At 40.4% G+C, this 13565-nt stretch overlaps 1 protein-coding gene across 5 annotated transcripts in view; it reads left to right on the top strand.

The window, feature by feature from the left end:
- The window catches only part of ATXN7 (ataxin 7), an 86052-nt gene that overhangs the window by 60231 nt on the left and 12256 nt on the right, over positions 1-13565 (top strand). The gene's annotated exons all lie outside the window — the stretch shown is intronic.

Genomic DNA, 13565 nt, shown 5'->3' with positions numbered 1-13565 from the left:
ATTTGACCAAAGGTCAATGTGGGTCATGAAGCAATCCACCAGCTAGCTTCTAAAAATACCTGGGACTGCTTTAATAGCCATAGAAATTATATAAACTTCTATATGTCTGTGGTATTGCAAGGCTTGATGCTCACATCTTGCTTGCCACAGATAGAAAATGACACCTAGGAACTGGTCAGTGCCAAGTTTGTATCTCTGTAGGATTCGTCTGTCTTCAGACTGAGGATGTGCACTGACCTTTAAGGCCATACTTATCTTCTTTTTTGTGATTACAAGAACATATCTGGGAAGGCTGGAGTTGGCAGATAGTTAGGATGTGGTGAAAGCCCTGCAGAGCTCCTGGACTGTTTGCTATTTCCTCTGCCCTGTCCCAGTTGTCCAGGTGGCAGAGATTCACAATAGCTGTACACTTGAAATCTAATGGACTCAATGTCCTTTCCTGATTTTAGTCCCTGGAAATGACATAATTCTGTACAGAAACCTTCATTCTATGTGTACACATGTGCTGTATGAGTAGCTGTTATATTTTGTTTTTCTGGTGTAAACAAGCACGTTGTGTAAGTGGAGTTGTTACTAAGGCATAAAATGCTGTCACTTGATTGTGCACCAACAAGCCTGTCAAGTTGTTCCTCTGTACTAAGTAATCTATTTTATCTTGGACTCGCTCCAGTTTTCTGAAACCTGAGGAACTTCTTAACTTGCTCACTTGGAAAAAAAAACATCAAAACCAGTAATCTTGCCCAATATATTTGTTTTGTTCTGCGGCATGTAAAACACTCTCCAAAGTGGCAGCTGCTAGAGAAAAAAAATCCACATATTTCAAAATGCATTGCCTTGTGGTTCTGGAGGTTCTGGGAATTTAATTCATGCTGGTACTTCAGAGCACTTGTTTCCAAATACAGTGGAGTAGCACTACCTTTTTTTTTTTTTTTTGCTTCTCTTTTACTAAGGCTGGCTTTGTGGTGTCATGTAGCAAATTGAGGGGTTCTTTTCATGCACTCCCCATAGCAGCAAAGTTGATTTTCTAAGTAACCACGCTGGAGTCCTCAATTGATCAAATTTAAGATGTTTGATGTTGGCTCAAGGCCCATTATTCTCTTCCTTCCAGGAAGAATAATAATAGTAGCCAGTAACCAAACAATCTCTTTAAAACAAACTATTTACAATAAAATCATCTTAGAGAGTACTAAATGTAAACATAAGCAGGCTGCAGTGTAAGCAAGCCCAGCTTATGCACTATTGATATCAATCAGATGAAATTCCTTGGAAATCTGATTTTTTCTCTATGTACCCCTCAAAGCTTCTAGGAACTGGCAAACTTACCATTACTGCAGCTCACAATGCAGTTCGTTTCTGTGCCCACTTCTTACGCCTGCAGCCTTCTCCCTGGGATCAAATCACAGTTTAATTCTTGCTAGTCCTCGCTCAGTTCACTGCCAGCTTTGGCACAAGCAGGCATTTGGTTTGTGGCACTGTCAGGCCTTTGAGCGAATGGCTCTGCTCTTTGTTGTGGACAGAGCAGATGGTGCAGAGGCTCAGGCTGAGTGGTCAGGATTGGGGGAGAGGGCAGGAATGCTTTTTGCCTGTGGCAGTATTAGCTCGCAGCAGCCGGTTTAAAGTGGTTGTGAAATTGGTGCCTGAGTTTGCTGAATTTTGAGAAAGGAGAAGTGAGTCTTAATATGTGGTGAAGACAGTGAAGCCTGGTTGTCTGTGGCTTTGTCCTGTGTGTTTTGCCATCACTCTCCACTTTAGCACCTCCTGCTCTGTGCACAGGCATAGCTTCAGTTTTCATGTCTTGTCGTGTTTTGCTTTTTGGTTTTGGGTTGTTTTGGTTTTTTTTTTTCCTGACCAATTTAATAAGACATGTGCACAACTGGGCTGGAATGTGCTCATGGTGTCAAGCCAGCAAAGATCTTCCTGCCTTCCTTCTGTAACAGTACCAAGAAGTCCTACCTTTGCTTTCTGAATGCTGCTTTTATTGTTAATGATAAACACCAGTATCTTCAGAACATCTCCCAGCAGGGGTTGGGAGGACACCATCTCAAATCCAGCTCTTCAGTTTTACTACAATCAGCCTAATTTTGAAATACAGACCACTGTAATGTAGACAAGTGGAAGGAGATGTGATAGAGCTGCATTTATCTCACTTCACAAAACTAGACAAGAAATGTAATGCAAGTAAAAGACTGGCTGGAGAATTTTTATTCTTTAAATAAATTTTCCTGGCAAATGCAAAATGTGCAGGATACTTCAACTTCTGGATTCTCTCCATTCCCCCAGTTTTATTCTTATTTGTTTGTTTTCAGTTTCTTGGCATTCTACAGTACTCATTCGTACAAGGGAGCTACTGTATGTGTGTGTGTAGTGATAGCATCACAAATTATATAAATACCTTTTTGTGTTTCATGTGTTCAGTGAGGAAATAAAAAGGGGGAGTTGATGCTGTTCTTTATCTGAAGTGGTAGGAAGCAAACTTTCTTCTGTTGCAATGGTTTTGGCACAGTTCAAGTTGTCCTTCTTGGGTGATTGTGTAACACCAAAGACCTGGAAATTGGGTTTTCTGCAGTGATCCAAATCAAACTGCTTCTCTCCCTCCTGCCCTGTCCTGATGCCAGAGCAGGAGTCTCCTCTCTGCAGCCTCATTCCCTGGGAGTGAGCAGCATGTGCAGGTGGGTGTTCTTTGTGTGTGGATCTGCACAGTGCATTATCACAGCTTGCGGAGCTAATTTTAGCCTTCTGAACTCAGGTATTAACTGATGGTATGAGTGTTTATATTGAATCTAATGTTGTTGATGTTTTGGGGAATTTTTTCAATGGCTTCAAGTATTGTTGATAATAAAACCTCTTGCAATATTTAGTACCAGGAAAAGAACTTACTAAATTCATTGCCTTACATAATGGATTGCTTTTGCTACGTTAAGTAAAATTACTTTTGCATTTGTCACAGTGCACTGGCAGCACATGATTTCACTGTACCACATGCACAATGCATTTCAAGGTGAAACCTTATGAATATTTACTGCATAATGTTACTCAGAAGCCTTTAGACACTGGAAAATAGTAGGTAAAAATGCCTGGATCAAGGCAGTTGGCATATATGCTCCTGCTAGAACATAAGCAGGCAAAAAATCCCATTGTATTCTCTGTGCCATTGTGTGCCTTCCCATGAGCCCAGGCTGCTCTCTCCCTGTGTGAGTGTCCCGTCATGCCTCTCCCTTCCATTCCAGCTCCTGCCTTGATGCCCAGCTGCTGGGGTTTCTTAGCAGTTGGGTTCTTTGTCCTCATTCTTACCCAGCTTTCTGCATTGTTCCATGTGGGAATTACATTGCCTGGTCTTGGTCAGTTTATCTGTGGAACAAGCAACAAAATAAAACTTATTTGCCCTCTTGTCCTTAAAATAAGAATGGGCCAAATCAAAGACTAAGATTTCTAGTTTTTAACAAATACATCAGTGTTGGTTCCCCGCATAGTATTTTGAAGTCAAGAATTTTGTGAACCACTAAAATCTTTTTGAGACTTACCCAATTTTAATTATGGGTGTGAAGTAGAGGAGTGTACAGTAGAAATAAATCCTTCAAAAGCATACATGCCTCTAGTACTAATTTTAGTGGTGGAAGGAGTAGTGTTTTACAAATAGTATAATCCGAGGAAATGTCTTTGTATTTCTCAGTTGTCACTAACAATTAATGGGTAGGTGACATGAGCTGTCAACTTCTTGAAATTTGGAGCCACAGAGGAGCTGGTTGTTGTCTGGTATTCTGAATGCATAGACATGGGAACATTAGTATTTAGTATCTGTGGGTTAGGATTTAGTATTAATTTCTAAGCTTGGTAGTGGGAGCAGTAACCTCCAGGTTTCTGCAAGTTTCTTTAAATAAAGGAAAAAAACCCCAGCCCTAACAAAGCCCAGTCTGCTGAAATAGTACTCCCTTCTTCTGTTTAAACTCTCCTTAATGAAGGAGAGTATTATTATAACACAATGATGCTAATACGCAAAGGTGTTTGTACAAGCCAGCTGCCTCTCTTCTTGGCAAACTTCTTATTTTGGTGAAAAAGTAATTTGCCTGGTTTTAAAAATGAATTTGTGTGTAATTTGATAAGTGAGGGAAGACCAAAAATTTTAGCTTTGATTATGGTAACTTAAAATAAGAGCAAAAGCCACAAACTGTTTTTTCCTATTACTTTTGTCAGTAGATATGCTGTAATTTTTATAAGTGATTACTTAGGAAATGGTCCAGAAATTAATCATTTGGTAAAAATTATATTTTACTGTCCATGTGCTGGCGTTTGGTGGAAATCAGACCTTGACAGGCAGATCTCAAAGCGGGGAGACTTAGGATGTGGAGACGCGTCTGGAAGTTCAGGTCGGTAATAGCGGAGCGAATTTTTGGTGCTGGGAAAGCACAGCAGGAATATCTGCCAGGGTGGCAGGGCTTGTGCCCCTCAGAGCAGCAGTGCCCCAGGGAGCTGCAGCTCTGGGGGTGTGGGTGCCCGGTGGCTGGTGCCATGGCTGGTTTGCTGGAGAAATTGTCCTGGAGAAACTGTCCCAGAGGCCTGGCAGCTCTCTGTGGGAATCGCAGGAGCATCCACGGAGCCCCAGAGTGGCTGGCAGCAGCTGTGTGGGCAAAGCCGGGGCTGGGCAGAGGCCTGGGGGCACTGGTGGCCGAGGGGTGCCCGAGGCCGGCCCGGAGCTCCCCAGCCCGGAGCTCCCGGGGTGCCCGGCCCGGAGCCCCCCAGCCCGGAGCTCCCGAGGCCGGCCCGGGGTGCCCGGCCCGGAGCTCCCCAGCCCGGCCCGGTGTCTCTGGCCCGGAGCTCCCCAGCCCGGCCCGGGGTGCCCGGCCCGGAGCTCCCAGCCCGGCCCGGGTGCGGCCGGCGGCGCTGCCCGCGGGGCCGGGAGCCTCGGCGAGCTCTGTGGCGGCGTGGAAAATCCCACGGCTCGGGATTAAACACTGCAGGCGGCCCCGTGAGCCCTTCTGAAATGTCATCGGAGCCGGCTGGCACGGCTCCAAAAGCAGGCGGGCAGCGAGCTGGCCACGGACAGGGACAAACTCCTCAGAGCTGCACTGCCTGACAGGGCCAGACGCTGCTCTGAGCTGACTCCCTGCAGAAACCTGAAAATCCCCAAAAGCCACAGCTCAGATGGAGAGACTGGCAAGATAAAAAAAAAAAAAAAAAAGAGCAATCAAACAATAAACAGCCAATTGCAGTCTTGCCAGACCCTTAGATAAATTGGCAGCAGTTAATCAAAATGTTAATTAAAGAAACTAGTAAGAGTGTTTTCATTTTAGCTTGTTTTTCTGAGCGTGCTCACCCGTGTGATATATAAATCAGAGGGCAAACACACTCGTGTTACATTCCACTGCGGGTGGCTGGCTGTGGGCAGGAGGGTCTGGGCTCCGGAGGAGATGGGAAATGCACAGCCTGCATGTGTCAAATGCAGCCATGTTTTTCATTTAAAAGGTTAAACTGCACAAACATTTTAGTTAGCACATCCTAATTACAGCATTGCTCCATTCTTTCAAAAGGAAGTGTGAAAAGGCTGGTAATATTTAATTTGAAAGACACTATTGTGCAGGCACAGTAGGTCTGTGCCCTCATTTGACTGTATTAGTGATTTCCCTAGGATTTTGCTGCAGTAAATTTTTAATTACTGTAAAGTTAATGTGGTCAGTGTTTTTAAACGTGAAAACAGTTGTTTCATGCCAATGTAATTGATCAGTGATAATGAAATAAGCAGCAATGATCTTTTTTTTGGTCCTTCAAAACTTACTAATGCCTAAAAATGTTAGATTGGGGTAAAGGAATGTAAGGGTTTTACTTAAAAGAAGAAACCATGTTATTTACTTTCCATTGATGTTGCAAAATGCATGTTTACATTTCAAGGGATTTCAAATTTTGGAAATTTGAAAAATATTGCAATGCCATTGATTTGCTTCCTATTGTCCTTTTCCATTGTGAAAGAGTTAGACATTTTGCACTTAAAACCTCAGAACAGAAAGAGGGAGCTGTACAGTTAGAGCCCGGTGCTGTTCTCATTTCTTGATGAGTTTTTCCTGCAGGTGGGCACTGCCCCTCAGTGTGGGGTTCCCTCTTTGCCAAAGGGACGCACGTGGCTGTCACATCTGTAGGTGTGCAGGTACAGAGACAGGTGAGACACAGGTGTGACATCAGAGAGAGTCTCAGGAGCTTCCTCCTCACTTCATCAGCAGAGAGGGACTTTGTAATTGGCTGGTTCAAATAGCCACGTATGTGTTTATATTTTAGTTTTTAATTGTACTAAGCTCTTGTATCATAGCAGTGGATGTCACTACTTAGTCATGCAGTACGTAAGAAAAATATTTGTGCTCAGTGTGTATTTGTCCTCTAGTTTCTTAATGAGAAATTCAAAGAATGTGATTTCCTTAGCTGACATCACTATTTTCGTGTACACCCTGTGATATTTCCTCCTATTTCCACATTCAAAACAAAGTCAGTTCCCTCTTGTTGATCTGTTTTGTGTGGAGAGCTTTCCATTTCAAGGCCTTTCTTTTATACCCATCTTCAGAACTTTGAGTTAGTGGTAGCCCCCTTTTTATTTTGGTTCACTAACAGCTTTTAAGCAAGTTTGCATTGTCAGCAACTTTTCTTTTGTAGCAGAACTGAGTTTGACAATCAGCCTACAAAATTTAAAGTTTGCTAGGTGTAAAGAAATAGCTACAGGGGAAAACATTTAATTCCCAATCTGGTGTGAATAGGAGCATTGGGAAGATGAAAGCCAGGCAGGCATTTGGATAGGTGAGATCATCTGAAGTCATGACACAATATTATATTATGTGATAAGGTCCTCTCAAGAACATTGTTGATGCTGAAGAGGAAGAACATGGTGTTAGAGATGTCAATCTAATTTCTGGGTAGAGAGTGGGCAGAGAGAAAGAAAAGCAGAAATTAAGTGGTGGTTCTTCCTTTTTTTATTTGCATCTTTCAACACACCATTCTTTATTAATCTTTTGTTTACCAAAGTTTTTATTAAACTTTGCAATAATGTTGGGGTGAGGTATTTTGAATTTGCTTTTTTTGAAAAATTGAACTTTTCTTTACAGTCATTCAGGGCAAACATAAACAGCTGGAAAACTGCTGTCTTGTATTTTTGAGAAAGCTGACCAAGAGTATCAAAGCTGACCCTCACTGCATATTGAGGCACTGCTGATCTTTACTGATTACCTCTGTTTGATCCTCTTGTTTGCATCACTGTGGCTTTTCTGAAGGTTATTTTAAATAAGATTTATTTTTTTTTAATAGTGGAAGAATGACTTACTCAGTAGTTGCCTTTTAATCAGACAGTGCAGGTATCAGTGCAGTTGTCATGTCATCAACAGGCTACACAGAGATTAGTGTTCATAGTGTGGATGTTATAATCTCTCCATGGCCCCATTACCCTCTAAGACACTCTACTGTTCTTCCATAGTAACTTTGCCATATTTGTATTTCAGTGCCTAAGAGATTTACAGGACAGTTAATGACCCCATTTCATTGGGGAACTGTACCTGAAGTTCAGGATTGGATGTTAAAGCCCTTGCATTTGGGTTTACCTGAGCAAGAAGGAGGATGGGTGAACATCCTTCTCTGGGTGATGAGGGGAGATTTTCCAATAGTTCATCTCCCTGGCTCCATTTTTGCTTGTGGTTCTGCTTCATGAATAATTTAGTGTCCTGCTTCTATCAGTTTTCCCACACTGTTCTTGAGAGTTTTGCTGGTCTGAAGGGGCTCTGAATAGCTCAAGCAAACCTGATGGGAGTGTCCTTAATGCCAGTTTGCCACTACACAACACAGAAAACCCCAGTCTGTCTGCAGGCTTGGGATGGCACTGTGCTTGATGCTTCAAAGGCTATTTTACATCTCTTAGGGGAAACCTCATGTATTTTACAGAGGAATTTTAAATCCAGTGGAAATTGATTACAGAACTACTTATGTGCTGAATACAAGGGGTTTTGAAAAGATTAGTAACAAATAAGGAAAAATGGAAAAACTGGTTGTGGAGGGGCAGCAGCTGGGAAAGGGAGATACTTGAAAGTTATTTATTTAAGCACATTATTTTATTGTCATATTCTTAATAACTGTGTTTGCAATCTGCTCCTCACTCTCTTTCCTGTGGTGGCAATCCTGGCTGTCAGGGGAGGTGTGCTGGGTTTGGGGCCATTTTGCAGCACGTACCATAGAGGAGATGGCATTCCTACCCAGGTAGTGTGTGTTACTAGAGAATTAAAACCCATCCTGACTATGCTGTAGTTATACTGTAAAAATAATAATTTATCCTAAGTTAGTTACATAATTATCTCCTCTTTGAAATATTTCAAAGTACTGAAGTTGGCATTCAGGATCTTACCAGTGTGGATGATCACTTTCCATTTCTCCCTCTCTTTTCTTCAACGACAGCAACAAAACTGACCCTGCTTATGCATAATTTAACACACCTTTATTGAACATATTTTGCACAGTGATCACTTGTGAGTGGATTTTAGTTCTCTAAAATAAATGTCTAGGAAAACTATAAATTTACTGTGCTGAATATTTCTCAAGTGAGGAAGTGGAAGACAAAAGGTTGCCTCAGGGTTGCTTGGACGTTATCTGTTTAAAAGCTATTATATATTGCTGTTTCTTAGTGCCACAAGCATACGTGACTGTCAGTTCGTTTCTTCTTGTGGTTTTGCTAACACTGATAAGCTAATATCAGCTGCCAGATGCAAACCAAGGGTTTTTTATGAAACAGTAAGACAAAGCATCTCAAGACATGACAGATAGTACTGGTGCCATCAGGCCTCATTGGTCTGTCATACTGGTTGCTTGGGATCCATTAATATTCTGTTTTGTAACCTTCTTGCTGAAGTGAAGGTGGCTTTGTTCAGCTGCTCTCTGTTCAGCTAAATGTGTAAGATCAAACATCACACAGTTGGAGCGACCTCATCCTGACTTAGAGTGTGCACAGAATTGATGGCATGATTAAAGGGACATCAGTGGAAGATTAAGGCAGAATCCTTGGTATCTAGGTCCCGTGATTAGAGCAGGATAATGAAGCAGCAATAAGTGAGTGAGCAGCAGATCAAGCTCCTGCACAGACTAAGCAGCTGCACGCTGCCAGGGTGGCAGCAAAGGAAGAGTAATTTGCCTGCTATGCCTGTGATTGTTTTAGTTCCCAGTTTCTCCTGCAAAATCCTCATGGACCTAATTTTTTTTTTATCTTTGTCGTGGTGAGATAGAGTGATGGTGGACTAGACCTGCAAAAGGGATTTTAGTTGCTTGCTGAGTAAAATCTGGAGCTATTGAGGTGCCCTTCTTATAGCAGTGTCTGTGCTCTGATGTCATGTCATGGATCTGAGCTTCTTGGAGAAATGAGAAGACCAAGGCAATTAGCTCTCCATTTATTCTAGGAATGAAATACTTTTACTGACAGAAAATAAGGCTTTTATCCTCAGGTAGCAGATGTTTATTTTAATATGCCTGTCTAAATTTCTCAGATGACAAGACACCAAGACACACAGTAGCTCAGTATGATCGAGAAAAGGACAAATTTGTTTTAAGTTTCACAATTATTGTGCTTATACTTTGTAATACAGACATGAAATAACAATTGCTTAAGCATAAAGGTGTTTTCATGCTTTGTTTCAATATACACATCTAATCCTGCAGTTTGAGGAGTACTCTTATATTTATTCTACACAATACTCTTAACCTGTGTTAACTCTTTTTCTGAATGTTCGGTGAAATTCCAACATCTCTAGCTGAACCAAACTTGTGTGGGTGCTCCTGGGTGTGCTTTGTTTTTACTGCAGCTGCACCAGCACTGACACAGGGCACTTTGACTTTTTGCCCAGTACTTATGTAAGGAGTCAGTATAAAAAAAAAAAGGGTTTATGAAACATGATCTGTACATCTTGTGTGTGCTGCCCAAAGCTATTAATTGATGCCCAGAGAGAATGAACAGCACAAAATACTTGCTAGCTTTTGGGAAATAAGCATAAACCTGGGAGGAATGTCTTGAAAATTTTCAAGATTATTGTTTCTCTTAAATTAATTTTTTTTCTTAAGTTTTTTTGTAAGCATGCAGCAACGAAAGTGACATTTTATGAAAAATCAAATAGTTTTTTCTATAAAAGGTACTGTTCTTTAATATAGCAATAAGTTATGAATCACAGTAAGTCTGACTGTTTACTTACTGATAGAAGAACAAGCAGTAGTAGCCAAACACAATGAGAAGCTTTCTTTTTTTTTTTTCTGCCCCTTCCAGGTTACTTTTTTGCATTTTGTCAGAGATTGCTGCATGTTTAGTAGGAAATAGAAAATGAAAAATAGGCTTTTTAAATCCAAGAAAACTGGCAGCCACACTGAGGGCCAGGTAAAGCTTTTTTTAAGCCCTGGAAGAGATCTATATTATCAATACCTACTTTATCCGGAAGTCTATGTCCTTTAGCCTGATGCATATCTAATACTTGCTCATCTATAGCACAGAGATGCTGTGTTTTTCCAAGTTCATAGTTCACAGTTATCCTGGTCCTGGAGCAGAGACATCTTTTGCTGGGATGCCATCTGTCTTTTCACAGCTTTCTAACTCTGTCCAGCCCCTTTCCATAGTGTCACAAACCTGTTTTGTAAATGCAAAGGTGTTTAAGGAGGATTTTTATCTGTTAAAGTTTAGTGTTGAACACAGCTGTCATTTTAGATCAGATTCTTTCCAGTGCTGTGGCATCAAGGAAGACTTTCTGGTTTCTTGTCCAAAGCCAAAACTTATTTTTTCTGATATTTAAAAAGCAAAACAAACCAACCAAAAAATAATCATCATAAAAACCCAAGCAACAACAACAAGAAAACCCCTCCTTCCCCTGAATTTTAGAGTTTAGAATCATCATACACAGGTTGCAGAAATGGAAATACCACTTTGATATGCTATATAAGTAATCATGACAAAAAATTTTTTTCCTCTCAAGAGTTATGTGAGGGGATGTGATTGCCAACCTTTAAAATTTGAAAACTGAACACCTGGAGATAGTTATATTTTTAAATGTTTTTGAACTGAGACAGAATTAATAACAAATGGGAACTATGTTAAATTGGCAGAAGATTACTAGAATTTATTATTGTAATATGCTTAGCATAAAAAGCATGGTGGTCTTAATTATTCAGTGACAGTTTGTGTAGTCATTTTTCCAGTAAAAACTGTGGCAGTCTGTCTGTAACTATATTCATTAGATCAAATATGCAATTCTTAACACATCTGGTTTAAAAAATAATATTAGCTTTCTCTATTAAGATGAGACTTCAGTGCTCGTCACATGGTTTGTAAAACAGTTCTTAAGTAGATTTCATTTAAAGCCGTAAATGTTATAAAAAGACTTAAACATAAAATATCAGCAAATTGTAGTAGCAACCCTACCTCAATTTGTATGTATGTCAACAGAAAAAATAGGTCTAGGCAGGTTATAAAATGAGCTGAAAATTCTTCTTGTTTTGTTTATAGACAACATAAGCTGTGGTTATGCACAGAAGTGGTAAGTGAAGATTGCACTGCCCTGCACTGTTACAATATCTCTTTCAGAAATTGTCCCAGAATTCTAGAAAAAGTTGGTTTGATAGTTTTTTTTCCGGGGGTGTGTGTCTGTATATGGAAATCCTCTCTGACAGGCAGACTGTAAACTTGTGTGTGATCAGCCATTAGCTTTAGTTCTCTTAGGTAATTTTTTTTATTATTATCACCAATTTAAAACACTTTCCGTTAAACTTTCTTGGTTGTGCCTGGTGCTGTTGAACATTTGTGCAAATAGCAGTAGCATCTCTGTTTGCAGTTGCCAGAAGAGAAATATTCCTATCATCCAGATAAATAGCTGAGATTACTATTTTGTCTAGTTTCTTCCTAATGATGTAATGCAAGGAGGTTGTCAGTTTTATTCTAGTCCCTTCTTCTTTTCATCTGCTTTTCTTTCAAGAAAGTAATACTCTCACTTCCTTCAGAAAGAAAACGTCATCATAACAAACTCCCAAGGATTGCATTAGTCACCCTCTGGCTTCTTGGAGATTATCTGTAACTGTCATAAGCACTTGGATTTTGAATTTTCTAAATATACAGAATGTGCAAGAGTATTGAGTAATGTTTCTCATTATCTCACAGGGTGTAGCATCAGTGAACTCTAATGGCCCTCAAATAGTAACTTAACAGAGCTGCTCAGGGATGCTTGCCATTGCTATAAAAAGCCATTTGGCAATAAGCACTTCGTCATACTAGAAGCACAGGCATTTACTAGAGCATAAATATGCTAAAATATTTCATTTACAGACTCTGTAGTGGCAGCTGGTTCTAGAAAACTAAGTGGATGATTTTGATAACTATTTTAAATTAAAATTTTAAAGCAGTTGTTCCTTGAGATGGGTGATAAGTTACTGAATTAGTTTGGGGTTTTTTTGTCGGGAATTTCACACTTGACTTCTCCACTTCTTCATAATTACCCATTCAGAAGTGATAAATATTTTGGAAAAATTTGCAGAAGGTTTGTTAGGTAGTTTGCACCCATTTCTGCAGTTAAACAGAGAAACCAGCAGGAGCTGGTTCAGTTTCTTTCTTAGTCCAAGCTCTATATTCATTTATTACTTTTATTTTTCTAAGCTAATTAACACATTTCAAGTGCTACTTCCAAATAGGTCATAGAAGCAGAACACAGATGTACTAATTTACATTTCCCAGAGCATTACAGGCTTCTGCACAGTTTGCACTGGACTTGGCTGTCACTCTTGGCTGTATTTGTGGTGTCATGAGCAGCCTGCTGCTTCCACAGTTCACTCAAGTCAAAATCTGTAAGGTGATCCTGAGATTGATCATGGTGGATTTGAGCACCTCTAACAATACCTGGCCGCAAAAGAGGTGTTACCACTGCCTTTGCACTCCCCTGAGAGACCTCTTTCTTGTGTCTCTGAGATCTGTGGTTTTCATTGCCAGAAGTGTCTCTTAAGTAGGTGTTGATTACACAGTTCCTCGAGGAATCACAGGTGTCCAGTGTATCAGTGAGCACACGGTCCATTCCCTGTGTAGGCAGAGCTGGAAGCTGCCAGGTGTTTTGAAAATTCATGGTTCTAAAGAACTACCTTTACAATAGACACTGTTTTACCTGAAATGGTGCTAGCAACATAGACATTTTCATGGATTTTGTTAATTAAAAAACACATTCAGTGGTGGAATCTGACCTCTCTTAATTCAGATACTGAGGTTTTTGTAGAAGAATATATGCTGATGCTTTTGATGCTGCTGCTAAATAGAAACAAGAAACCCAGCAATGCACAAAAAACCTGGTGTAGCTCAATATTTGAGCTGATGTTCTCAGAGGTGTTCCATACTGGAGGTCTGGTAGATCATACCAGAAGTTTGTCATGAAGTAAAAGTGAAAATGTTGGACTCTATATAATTTTGACAATTAGGAGACATATTTACAGATAATTCTTATCCCTTAAGGGAATATGGTACTTAAGCTTGCCTAGCCTGAGGACAGGGGTCCCTGGCTTTATGTGTCCGAGGTCCTGAGCTGATTGTTTGAGATGGAGGGAGAGCT

Source organism: Taeniopygia guttata, chromosome 12 (genome assembly GCF_048771995.1).
Source record: "Taeniopygia guttata chromosome 12, bTaeGut7.mat, whole genome shotgun sequence".
NCBI lineage: Eukaryota > Metazoa > Chordata > Aves > Passeriformes > Estrildidae > Taeniopygia > Taeniopygia guttata.
This window is presented reverse-complemented; position numbering and strand designations above follow the sequence as displayed.